Source organism: Mustela nivalis (genome assembly GCF_964662115.1).
Source record: "Mustela nivalis genome assembly, contig: HAP1_SCAFFOLD_430, whole genome shotgun sequence".
Taxonomy (NCBI): domain Eukaryota; kingdom Metazoa; phylum Chordata; class Mammalia; order Carnivora; family Mustelidae; genus Mustela; species Mustela nivalis.
This window is the reverse complement of record NW_028136224.1, coordinates 176,404-190,706: the sequence shown is the minus strand read 5'-3', so window position 1 is coordinate 190,706 and position 14,303 is coordinate 176,404. Positions and strand designations below refer to the sequence as shown.

At 34.7% G+C, this 14,303-nt stretch overlaps 1 pseudogene across 1 annotated transcript; it reads left to right on the top strand.

Annotated features, from left to right (window-relative positions):
• The first annotated feature begins 6,009 nt into the window (after nt 1–6,009).
• LOC309857148 (small ribosomal subunit protein uS5 pseudogene) lies at nt 6,010–6,924 on the top strand (annotated as a pseudogene). Its single transcript has one exon. The product of its transcript is annotated as a small ribosomal subunit protein uS5 pseudogene (transcript).
• The last annotated feature ends 7,379 nt before the right edge of the window (nt 6,925–14,303 follow it).

Genomic DNA, 14,303 nt, shown 5'->3' with positions numbered 1-14,303 from the left:
TTGGCAGTATGATTTTATTGGCTCCATGGAATAACAGCAAGAATTTACTATTGCTTCTTTCTTTTATGACACACACAGAATAAAAAAATTGACACATTTGCTCAAGACCAACCAGAATCCTTTTAACCTATCAAAATTGATGGGAGGCCTTCACTGCCAAAGTCACTGCTGGGTTTTCACAATTCATTGCAGACAATGTGCTACTCCCATTATGATAAAGGAGAGAAGAGTCATAATCAGGGAAGAAAGCTAGATTAATACTTGTAATTATCATTGAATTATTTAGCCTGCTATAGGATTATTATTATTAGTGCCATTTGATAATTTTCTCTCATTATATTAAACACAACTGTGAGTAATTACCCTACCTAATATTTCTCTGTATTGGCTGACTAGCTAGCAAACATTCATGAAAATATCCATTAGCCACACATATAAAATGCTGCATTATGATGCTGTTGAATCAGAACATACCACTACCTGATCCTGTAGCTCTTTGAGGATTTGCAAATCAATTAATTCTATCTTTGTTGGATTCTTCCCATACAATTAGAAAATTTATAATCGAGTCCATGAACATTATTAGTTTTACCATTTTAAACCAGCAATCACACTTTGATTTTTACAACAAAAGCAGAAATATAAACACACACATTTGGATCAGTTTTCTCTTAGTCTGTCTGGACTTCAAAATCCTATTCCTCAAGATGATGCACACCAAAGTTCTGGATTAAACAAGAAATTAGATGGCACCTGAACACTTGGTTTAATATTCTCAAAAGGACTATGCAACTTCTTTCTTACATTAAGACATTGTTTTACAAAGATCCACACTTTTATAATGTTAGTATTTTTAATAATCAATAAAGTCAATTAATCATGATTAAAAATCAAACATAAAAATTTCTACTTTTTGCTTTTGCCCCCTCCATTTAGAACTTATTTATAGCCTGATAATTCAAAGGTCCCTATGTTTATGAAAATCTGGACAGAAATAGCTCTAAGATCCCATTCAGAACTTGATATTAATCTAAGTCTTTTGGCTCCATTTATCCTGAGAGCAAAGAGTAGGACAAAGGATTTGAGTACTGTTAGTTTATCTGGGAGATTATCCAAGGTAGAAAAGAATGGGAAAGTGATACAGTGAAGAAGCAACTTTGTCAAAGAGGTACATTGTTGATATAATTGTTGTGGATAGAAAATGAAGGCTTGCTTTTACTGAAAGGTCCTGAGAAACTTCTTTAAGTTGTCCTCATGAAGACCTGAAAACTGACAATTTTACCTATGGTTCTTATTTCCACTTCACTGAGAGCTGTCCTCAGAGGACATTAACTCTCCTACACTTTCAGGTTGTGTTGGAGACATTCTAAAATGAGAGAGAGAACATGAGATGCTATCAGTGTTAAGTAACTGCAATTTCCCATGGAACTATCCACCACAGGTTTGGCTATAATCAGGTGTTGGGCCTTGATATCAGAGGGATTTGAGGCAGTATCATTTTAGGTTAATCATTATATCTGAAATTTCCAAAAACTTCAACTGATGAAACTTTGATTATAAACCTATAAATATAACAATAAATCTACAGTATTCAAATTATTTTCATAGAAATACACAAACAAAGCATCAACTGATTAATATTTAAATGTTACAAAATACTGAACTGAAAGAATTTGGTCATATAACAACGTGTAAGAAGTAGAGCTTAGGTTTAGGTTAGAAGTCAGGATGCATTTGGGACTCAGTTAAGAAATTGAATGGAGGGACGCCTGGGTGGCTCAGTGGGTTAAGCCACTGCCTTCGGCTCAGGTCATGATCCCAGGGTCCTGGGACCGAGCCCCAAATCAGGCTCTCTGCTCAGCAGGGAGACTGCTTCCTCCTCTCTCTCTGCCTGCCTCTCTGCCTGCTTGTCATCTCTCTCTGTCAAATAAATAAATAAAATCTTAAAAAAAAAGAAATTGAATGGATGTCTGACTATCTTATAGGTTTGCTAAAAATCAGTGACTTTGTGTTCACGTGTGGCTATGCGGGAATTTTTAACTTTCTCTAAGAAGTTATTAGATTGATTATATAATGGCAGTAAAGGATGGGGAAAAGCAAAGTACAAACCCCATAAAGACAAAGACACTGAGTATGAGAAAAGAGTAATAGATAAGAAGAATCAATGCATTTGAGAAAAATGGGAATTGAAATACACAATGATTGTTGATTTTTTTAGATGCAGAAATCAAAACTAGCTTGCAAGAAGGAAATAACAGAAGACATGTTGTGAAAAGGCAGTAACGTGGAATAAAGGAGTAGGGAGAGCATATCAGGTAATTTGGATAGGAAGGAGTTAGGAGATAACTGCTTGATAAATTTTATATGGCCCACTTAAATGCACAGATTTCTCTTCTTTAATTTATATGGAGAACAGGGTGTCGTTTCTCTTCCCTTTCAGAGCACCCGAGGTGTACTCTTTCAGACTGAAAACCTGAAAAGCTCAGGACTCAGTTGCTTAAGCACAGCTGAGAGGACATATTTCAATTAAGATTTACAGTTTGCTGTAGGTAGTAGACTGTCAAAAGTGGTTTAACCATATTTTTCATTTAACAAGAAGACTACAGAGAGTGTTTTCTGGTGTTGGTTCAGAGTCTTAAGAAAGTCAAGTGAACTATCTTAGAGGTTTTCATGGCTTTTTATTCACAGTTGCAAAAATTGCTGTTGGAGTTCTCACTATTAAGCCCACATTTCTGGCAGAAAGATAGAGGTAAAAGAGAATGATATCTTGTACGACTGATACTTTGTCATATGGTTACAATGTAACTAGAAAAGAGACAATAAAATATTTGATGTTGTTTTAAGTTTCCTTGTTGTCAATCCCTCAGTGCTTTCTGATACTAAAGGAAAAAGTAGATGGATATTGACCTGGCAACTATCAACACCTGTCAGTCTCTCTTGGATAACCAATATCTCTATAATCTCTTCTTCCCAGTAAAAAAAAAATAAAATATATTCATAAACCACACTGCGCCATCTCAAGTTACTGCACCAAGATAAAATTACAATGATTTTCAGTTGTTCCAAATGGACAGAATACCCTTCCTTATGATATCATGTCTTATAAGATAGATAATTGGCTTGCTACCAATATACCCAGATGAGACTGTGGAAGAGACAGGAAAAAAATAATAATATTTATTTATTCCTTGGGTTGACCCTGTTTACACAGATGCATTACTATTAGAAAAGGTTGGTTTGGGACATTGGAATGAATTTACTTAATGGGTCTGTATGTAATTGGGTTGGAGAAAATTTTTAATTTCTACAAAAATTATTAGAATTCTATCTTATTCCCTTTTGATAATTTTCACATGTTAACAAAGCCAACGTTTTTGTCTAGCAGACAAGATCTTAAATCCTAACAAAACTCAATTTTTTCCTTTTTTTTTTTAAGTTTGAGAGCCTCATGTTCTCTCATGCTGCTTTAAATACAACTCAAAAAAACAAAAGGAGCTAAATGGGGCAGTAAGCCCAGACTTTTTATTTTAATTTATTTATCTTATTTTTAATTAAAAAATTAAAGATTGTATTTATTTATTTGAGAGAGAGAGAGCATGAGTGGGGCAGGGGGATGTAGCTGCAGAGAGAGACTGAGAAGTATACTCCCTAATGAGCAGGAAGCCCGATATGGGGCTCGATCCCAGGATCCTGACTGAGATCATGACCAGAGACAAAGGCAGATACATGTGCAAAATCCCTTTTTTTCTGGGAAACAATACTTTACAAGAGATGTTTGAAAAAGTACTGGGGAAACAACTTTAATCAGAGATACACAAATTTAATTGACTTCTGTAAAGCTACAGGGATCCAAATGATGGGAATCCCAGGCCGTTTAGGTTGTGGACCACAGAGTATTCTTCTCTGTAATATTTTATTTTCTTCCATGTCTACTAACTCCAGTCCAAGTTCACTGATCTCTTTTTAGATAGTGCAAAACATGGCAAAGAATACCAAACAAGTGCCCAATATTCTACATTTATTACATCATTTCTAACATATAGAAGTGTGTTACCAAGGCTGGTTCTGTGAACAAACCTAGTTATGCTAAAGTGTGTTTTGTTCTCCAAAAATTAAATTCATGGTTATCACACAATTATAAAATACTTGTGTCAAGAATTTTTATTCAAAAATTAATAAGAGAAGCAGATATTAAAACTAGTTCACATGGTTATTTGGGATATAAGCAGAGTTGTGCAGCAGAAGTGCTCTGGGCCCATAATTTGGGTTATAGAATTTATGTTTTCTAATGAAAAATCACTAACTTGCATTATTGTTAACAAGAATCCTGTGCATTACCATCAGTTTTCTCCATTATAACCTCTTGCTCTACAGTTTGTAAATAACTTTGTCAATAGCAAGCTAATAAACGGGGTGACTCCAATGGATTGAGATAATCTCCAGAGTTTCTGCTACATAATGAACAGGACTCCATTGAAAGGACACCTAAGAGTTTATTTTGCCCAAAAATTTGATCACTTTTTTCACTGTCCTTACCTATTTTCCAAACCTAGTTCTTTTCAGTCTACAGACAACCCTGTATCTGACTGACTTGTTAATTCTGGGAATGTCTTGCAGATTAATTTGCTTGCCCGAGGTGGTTCCTCTAATTGATGTCTAAGAACCCTAATTAGTTAAGAAAACTTTTTTTTTAACATTTTCATTGCTATTTATTATTATTATTATTATTATTATTATTATTGCTAATATCTCTATTATAAATAATTCACAAGGGCATCTTTCTGACAAAAGACAAAGAGCTGGCTACTAGTAGAAAAAGTACATTTGACTCTGTCAGTGAAAGTGGTAAAGGGATTTGAGAAAATAAGGCAAAGCAGTGGAATTATGTGTTAAAACTTTAAATATTATAGACACATTTACTTAATTTCTAATACTGCTTATAATTAAAAAAGATGTTTTCCATGAACCACGCATTACAGCAAATATATTGTTTATACAGATTAAATTTTCATCAAAAGGGATGCCTGGGTGGCTCAGTTGGTTAAGCAGCTGCCTTTGGCTCAGGTCATGATCCCAGCATCCTGGGATCGAGTCCCGCATCTGGCTCCTTGCTCGGCCGGAGCCTGCTTCTCCCTCTACCTCTGCCTGCCATTCTGTCTGCCTGTGCTTGCTCTCTCGCCCACTCTCTCTGATAAAGAAATAAAATCTTAAAATAAATAAATAAATTTTCATCAAAAAATTATAAGTGTATTTTTTTGTAGGATCATGATAAGCATTTTGCAGATGAGAAAAGTGAAATTTAGAAAAGTATGTCTCTTCAAATCCCTCATACAATATCTGGCCTAGATAGAAGGATATACTATCACAATTGAGGAAGATAATTGAGATTACTTAAAATGATAAACTTTACTGTATAGGGTTTTTTACAAGTTTGCCACAGATTCACATTTTTTAAAATATATATCTATTTGTGTAAAGAGAATGCACTGAGAAGTAAAAAGATAGTGATATATCAGTGCTACCAACTAATGGCTATAATATCATCACCTTATTTATGAACAATGAAACAGTGTGTAATATTTAAATAAATTTAAATAAATTCCTATTTATTTTATATATTTATAAATTTAAATGAATTCCTATTTATTTATTATTAAAGAAATTCCTCTAACAAACAGTATGTTTTGAAGGTTGCTAGCAGGAAAGTGTTGTACGACATGGAAGTAATCAGAAAATGTGATCTAAAATTCTGCTTTCAAGGGCGCCTGGGTGGCTCAGTGGGTTAAAATTCTGCTTTCAAGAAGCTATAACAGTAAGTACTGAGCATTAGCTATTATATGCTATGGATGAATAACTGAAATCTACATTTGAAACTATTGGTACACTATATGTTACCTAATTGAATTTTAAAAAGTTAATAAAAAAAACCACTATTTTATAAAACAATATTCCCAACAGGCTCTTTTGCTTTAAAATACTCACTTTGTTTCCTCTCCGAGAGAACACCAAATGGCGGATGACGCCGGTGCTGCGAGAGGGCCCGGAGGGCCCGGGGGCCCTGGAATGGGAGGCCGCGGCGGTTTCCGCGGTGGCTTCGGCAGCGGCATCCGGGGCCAGGGCGGGCCGGGGCCATGGTCGGGGCCGGGGCCGAGGCCGCGGAGCTCGCGGGGGCAAGGCCGCGGACAAGGAGTGGATCCCCGTCACCAAGCTGGGCCGCCTGGTCAAAGACATGAAGATCAAGTCCCTGGAGGAGATCTATCTCTTCTCCCTGCCCATCAAGGAGTCTGAGATCATCGACTTCTTCCTGGGAGCCTCCCTCAAGGACGAGGTTTTGAAGATCATGCCTGTGCAGAAGCAGACGCGCGCGGGCCAGCGGACCAGGTTCAAGGCATTTGTCGCCATCGGAGATTACAATGGACACGTCGGTTTGGATGTCAAGTGTTCCAAGGAGGTAGCCACTGCCATCCGCGGAGCCATCATTCTGGCGAAGCTTTCCATTGTCCCTGTGCGGCGAGGCTACTGGGGGAACAAGATCGGCAAGCCCCACACTGTCCCGTGCAAGGTGACTGGCCGCTGTGGCTCTGTGCTGGTGCATCTCATCCCCGCCCCCAGAGGCACTGGCATTGTCTCGGCCCCTGTGCCCAAGAAACTGCTGATGATGGCTGGTATTGACGACTGCTACACCTCGGCCAGGGGCTGCACTGCCACCCTAGGGAACTTTGCCAAGGCTACTTTCGATGCCATCTCCAAGACCTACAGCTATATCACCCCTGATCTCTGGAAGGAGACTGTGTTCACCAAGTCTCCCTATCAGGAGTTCACGGACCATCTTGTGAAGACCCACACCAGAGTCTCTGTTCAGAGGACCCAGGCTCCAGCTGTGGCTACTACATAGTTTTATACAAGAAAAATAAACTGAACTAAAGCTTGAAAAAAAAATACTCACTTTGTAATGAGAGTCATTACTTTTGTCTAGCCAAATCTTATAGCACTGTTTATCCCTTCCCTGCTTTATCCCTTCCCAGTATCAATAAAGGCTCACTTGGGTTACCTAGAAGCCATGAGAAAGCTTGTAATAGATCTGGCTGGTTTTCACCAGCAATTTGACCACCATGTGCACAGGGAAGTCTATTGATAAAGGCTTTATTGCAATAAGTTGCAAATACATGGATGATTTTGAATTCTCTTTCTTGAGGTCTTGTTTCATGATAATAAATTTAGGGTGGCTTATTGGAATGGATGTTATTAACATATCTTCATAGTTATAAGCACATGGAATTGTAAAATAGATGAACGAATGTGGCATTACTGACAACTGTCCTCATTTTGAAATCAAATTACAGTGTACTAAGATGAGGAAGCAAAGCAGATTTGGGATTATGAGTGAAATAATTTTAAAAAGTATTAGGGGTATGATCGGACTATTGGGTAATTCAGTAGAAAAATGTCTACTGATTGAGATTCTGTGTTCCCTGATTTCAGAGAGAAGTTAAGATAAATAAGTAACACGAGGAGACTAGGAAGCCAAACATAAGTGATAATTTTGTGCCAGGGTGTGTTTACATCTGTTTATCTTCTTGCTTTACCACTAAGGTTGCTCCTAGAGGAGAGTTTAAATATGTGTTGGAGCTAATCTCTGTGGATTACACAAGAAACCACATCCTACAGCTCTCCCTGAAACACCCCTTATGATTTCAATGTAATTTGGTTTTTGCATTTTTAGAAATAACAAAATACTTTGCAAACTCATCTACTTTATTACCATCACAAGTGAGTCAGCTGACTCCACATTTTAACACAGTGACAGTCACAGAGGAATGGAGGAATGAGTAGAGTTATCAATATATGTGCTTTTAAGAAGTATGACAGGGTAGCAGCTATTTCCAGGAACCAAAACATGGGTCAGCAGCTGTGCAGGAAAAGTGATGGAATAAATGACTCATTTCAGAGGAGTTCTATAACATATTAGTTCTATAATGTATCTTCAGCCCCCAATTACCCGCTTTGATCTAAAGATAAGGATTTACAGTTAAGGTCCCATTTATGATTTGACTGGTGTGGTCTGAATCATTTTTACTATTGTTTTGACTATTACTTGAAACCTATAGTAGTACTTGGGATATGTGTTGTGTATTCTGTGAACATGTGCTATTTTTAGATTAGATAATTTCTGTCTCGAACCCCTGTTCATTTGTTTGTTTTTGTTTATTTGATAGTGGTTTCAGTAAATGGATATATCTGAAAAATTGCAAAGCCACTATTAAAACAAGTTATTATTATATATAGCATGGAATTGCACATTCCTCCTTTGAATCCGACAGAGCTTCACCATATCCTTAACAATTTGGGAAAAACATGCTATTATTTTTCTTTATAAAATTTCTCCTGTTAGGCTGTGATGGTTGTCATCAGCAGTAACTCCTCTGAAGGCTTTGTCAAAAGAGTTGAAAAAATTGGAAAGGTGTGTGAATGAAGCTGTTTGCTGAATATAAAGAAAAGAGCATTGAAGTACAATTCACACTCTTACTTCTCCTTCTATGCTTTCAGATGTTTGACATTTGAAAATTTTGCTTCTAGAAGAGATGCCCTATATAATTCTTACTTTAAGGAGCAAGTTGCTTTTATAATTTTTTTATTATTCTACCATTCCAGTATTTCCATTTAAATTAAATTCAATACCATTTAAAAAAAATCAAAAGTGCAGCCAGTATTCAATTCCTGGGCTAAATAATTTTAGAAAGCTTTGTGTTATTGAACCTACAGGGTTTTTCTGTAGTTTTAACTCTTTCTTTCTGTGATTTTTCCCATTAGTCACGTAAGTGACTGCAATATAACAGACATTGAGGATAAAGAAGGACTGAATAGAACAATCCTTGGCCTCATGAAGTTGAGAATCTAGCAAGGGAGTCAAACAATTCAATCATTCAGTGACAATTTATTGAGTGCCTGGCCTAAAATGAGCACAACAAAACCCCAGGCCAGAGGAATCATTTTAATGGGAGAGATAGATAATAGGTAAGCCAACTTTAAAAAAAAAAATCGTACTGCTTTTTCTTTAATAGAGATGCATATTTGAACTAAATAAGCACATTTTTAAAAGAGCAGTGATTGAGAAGAGGTTTTTTAACTGAGTGGTCCGAAAGGGCCTCCCTGAAAAAGTCTGTTTTGAACAGATTTCTGAATAATATCAGCTAGGAAGCTGCGTAAAAATCTCAGGGATGGGTGATTTTTCCAGTCGAAAAACTGTAAAGGCTCCAAAGTCACAATAGAGCTATAAGTTTCTCTAATAAAGTAACTTCTGACAAAGAATGAGAAGAAATAACTAACCCAGGTTTGAAAGAAAAGGGACAGACTTTCTATGGAATTCATATTTAATTAAAGCTCTAAAGGACAAAAATACAATAGAGCAAAATTCTGGTCACGCTGATATACCTAACGAAAGTTCATAAACAAGCTTTGGGTAGCAAAGAGTGTGTGGGAATGTTGGTAAGAACAGTGGGGAAGAGTCATCCCTGAACATGTTCTTAAATGAAGCAATTCTTGTGTTGTATTAAAGGTTAAATTGGAGTTTGCCTAAGTGATTAGAGAAGGATGCCTCAGCTTATGGAAGTTCAAAGCCATAAAGATGTGATAAACTACTGCAGATATTTTCATGTATATTTGTTGTTGCTTCTAGTAATGGTGATCTAAAAACTCCTACTTAAGACAACTAAAAATCCAGACAAAATAGCTTTTAAAGTTAAAAATATCAGAATGATTATAAAAATAAGTGAGGGATTACTGGGCCAAAATACGAAATACAATGAGAGCCTAGAGATATATGCCCTGAAGCCATTTTAGCTATGAGAGCATTTGAAACTGCTAAAACACACTGAGCTGTGTTGTTCATAGACTCTTGATACTAGAGAAACAAATCCAGCAGCAATCAAATTTGAGGACTTTGGTACAACCCAAATTTAAGTTGAGATCCCCAAAGCACAAGGAGAAGCAGAAATAAGACTATAGCCTACCTTGCCTTCTGTGTAAACTGAGAAAGCCAATCACTGAATTTGGAGTATGATTGTCTTGTAGAGTCTCAGATATAAGAGAAAATCCTACCAAGGAGGACCATACCATTATTATAGCTCTTAATTATCCCTACTCAATAAGAGTTTCAAATATAATGTCTTGAACATAGCAAAATGTAACAAAGCACACAAAGAAAAACCATTAACAAGATTTGATAGACAAAATGGGATTAAGTATGATGTTAAAATGATCAATAAAGATTGTAAAATGGCTTGATTACTCTGCTCAAAGAAATGAGAGGGGAAGCAAATTGAACCAAAAACTGACACTAAAAATGATATTGAGAAAGGTTTTATAAATGAACCAAATGGATACTCTAGAACTTTAAAGATATGACAGCTAATTTAAGATACCACAGGGGTGCCTGGGTGGCTCACTTAATTAAACCTCCAATTCTTTTTCCTTTTTTTTTAACACCTTAATTTTATTTTATCTCTTTCAATTTGGCTCAGGTCATGATGTCATGGTTGTGAAATAGAGCCCAGAGTTGGGCTCTGTGCTGAGCCTGGAGCCTGCTTAAGATTCTTTTCCCTTCTTTTTCTATCCCTCCCTGAACTCTCACTTGCTCACTCTCTCTTGCTTGCAAATAAATAGATAGATAGATAGATAATAGACAAAGCAAAATAAAAGCAGATTATGAAAATAAATATAAAGATTTTGAAATGAAAACAAGTTCAAAATAAAATAGAGAAGACCTACACAGCTAAAAGTTCATTCAGAAAATCTACTATTAAAGAAGTCAGTATGACACAGTGTTAAGATATCAAAAGATTTGAGCATGTACTTTACAGAAAGGGTAATCCAAATGGCCACTCATATATAAAAACTGTTTATCTTTATTATGAATCTGGAATTAAATTAAATTAAATTAAAAATAAATTAAAACCTAAAATGACATACTATTACACACTTACCATATTGGGCAACAGTAAAATTGCCTTGCAAGAATGTGAAAGAATGAAAGTGCCCATAATAAAAACATTTGAGGTAAGTTGGACAATATTTAGAAAACTTAAAAATAAAAATAAAAATTTGGTCCATTCCTAGAAATACAACATGGAACTAAATGAATATTTTCACCAGGATATGCAAACAGATGATTATAGCTATTTCATTCATAACGGCAGATCAGTAGTGGTCTATTTGCACAATGTTACATTAAATAAGAGAGAATATTAACAAACTGGGAGGAGGGGCTAGGTTGTTATCAGAAACAGATCTTCTATGGTGCTGATTATGTTCTATTTCTCAAAATCTTTAAGTTAAAAAAGTTTTCAAATTTATATCTAGATAGATAGATGATAGATAGACAGATATCCCAGAAGCTGCAATGCTAGGCTAAGACCAGGCTTTAAAGGGCTTTTCTATACTCTACTAAATACTTGAAACCATTCATTATATCATAGCTCAGTGTTCAAATCTCCATTTGTTTCCTCAGGTTCCTAATATTTACCTTAAGGTGACCTGATTCAGACTTTTGATCACCTTTGTCTAAATATTTCTATTTTAACAAAGTGCTTTTTAACACTGAGAGACTAAAACTTAGAAAAATACTCTGATTGTTATCTCACTAGGGTGGAAAATATATAGTTACCCATTAACTAATGATATCCATGTCTACATTAGATCCGTGGCATTTTTAATTCTTGGGAGCTTTTGGTTAAATGAAATTTTTAAGCTTCCTTTAAAGGAAGCTTTAAGCCATCACCACATGAATAAAATTAAAGAACCAAATGAAAACAGGCCAAGTATTTACAGAGTAATAGAATGTGCAGTGGAAAGAGTACAATTCTGAAATCATAAAGCCTAAATTAGTGTGATGCATTTTTGCTACCCATGTAATCATAAACCAGTTATCTAAATGTGTTAGCCTCAGTTTTTTCACCCATGAAATGGTGATGATAATACTTATTATGCAGCGTTGTTGTGTGGATGTGATGAAGCATGGAGCATGAGAGTCTCATATTCCATGCTAAAATGATAGCTATTTTTATACTTATAATAATTCTAGTAATAGTAATTAAATTGTTCAAAATGGTAATATTCATTTATATTGAGGCATTGTATTGACTATTATTAGACACATTTACCAACATAAATTTCATTTTACTTTACCCCCTCTGAGGATATATATTCCCTAATTCAATATGAATCTCCTTATGAATAATAATTATCATAATAAATATGCTGATTTTTCTTCTATTTGTTTTTAAGGAGGTATCCTTTACTGTTGAACATAAAGAAACTTAAGCAAGTCTGTCTTATTCAAACTTTGCATGCTGCTTTCTTATGAAACTAGATTATAGAGTTGTATGAAATAAATTCATGCAGTTAAGACATTGATGTTTGGAACACTGGGTGGTCAGTTTAGTATTTCAAAAGAAGATTTTAAATTTAAACCTTAAAACTGAGCTCTTTCAGCCTTTTTTATAGACCATCCTTCATGCTTCATAAGTACTCCTCCATTGTAAACTAAGTAATAGTTTTTGTCACAGTGTATATAACAAAAATGGATTTTATATTCTATTATTTCAGAGTTAGTTGCAGTTTCTACTGCCTTACTTCCTTTTTTGAAAAATAGATTAATTCTACAAAAAGTTTTTTCCAGCTTTATTGAAAAAAATCGACATATTTGTAAATTTAAGAAATGATTTCTTATAACATTGCAAACTTTTAACATTGTGTAAATTTTGTACAATTTGATAAATTGGTATACATCTTTATTGCAATATAATCTACACAAAAATGTTAATACATCTACTATCTCGTATAGTTGCCACTGTTTTTTATGCATGTATCGTAAGGAATTTTAAGATCTACTCTCTTAGCAACTTTTATGTATATAGTATAGTAGAGATAAACTTCAGAGGTCTTGTGGGTTTTGTTCCAGACTGCCTCAATAAAGTGATTATCTCAATAAACTAAGTCAAATTATTATATTTTTTGGTTTCCCAGTGCATATAAAAAATTATGTTTCCCAGTGCATATAAAAAATAAAAACTATACTGCACTGTTCAAAAGCATTAGGTTTTTAGAGAAAATCAATGTATATACCTTAAGTACACTAGTTCTGAGTTTTCAGTGGGTCATAATTACTGATCACAGATCACCATAACAAATACAATAATAATGAAAAAACTTGATATATTGCAAGAATTACCAACATGTGACAAAGAGACACAAAATGAACAAATGTTGTTAGAAAAATGGTGGCAGCAGACCTCTTTTATACAAGATTACTATAAACTTTCAACTTGTAAGAATGTGATATATGCAAAGTTTATTAAAGGGAAGCACAATAAATAAAAAGTATGTATATCTTATTAACTATGATCATCATGCTGTACATTAGATCCCCAGAACTTTTTCATATTATAGTTGCAAGTTTGCACCCTTGGACCACCTTACTCCACCCCAGCTTCACCCCTTGTCAACTCAACTCTAAGTTTCCATTAGTTTTCCTTTTCCTCAGATTCTGTATGTAAGGGATATCATAATACATAAATTAAAAAAAAATATATAAAATCTTTGAAATATTTCACTTAGAATAATCCCTTCAAGATCCATCCATGCTGTTGTAAATGGCAGTATTTCTTAATTTTTCATGGTTAAGTAGTATTCCGTAGTATATATTTACCATACTTATTTTACTCATTCATCCATTAATGGATACTGAAGTTATTTCCATCTCTTGCTTAGAGTTAATAATTTTATAATAAACATAAGAGTGCAGATATGTCTTTGAACAGTGAACTTTGTTTTCTTTAGATAGATACCTAGAAGTGGGATTACTGAATCATATGGTAATTTTACTTTTAATAATATGAATAATCTCCATACTGTTTTCCATACAAATTTATATCTCTATTACAGTGCATAAGTTCCCCGTTTTCTCCAATATTTACCAAAATTGGTTAGTTTCAATTTTTTGGTAGTATATATTCTAATATCTTGCTGCGTTTTTCAGAGGTAAACAACAACAACAACAACATAAGGACTTTGCCCTGAGATTTTTACGTTGAGCACTTTTTAATGCTCCTGTTGGTCATTTATATAACTTTTTTGAAAAAAAAAGTCTATTGAGATCCTTTTGCTATTTTTTTAATCATATATTTTTTTTCTATTTGTATCTGTTGGTTATTAACCTCTTTTCAGATATAAGATTCGTAAGTATTTTCTTACATTCTGTGGATTGTGTTTTCATTCTCTCTCCCTTTTTTTGGCAATGCAGAAAC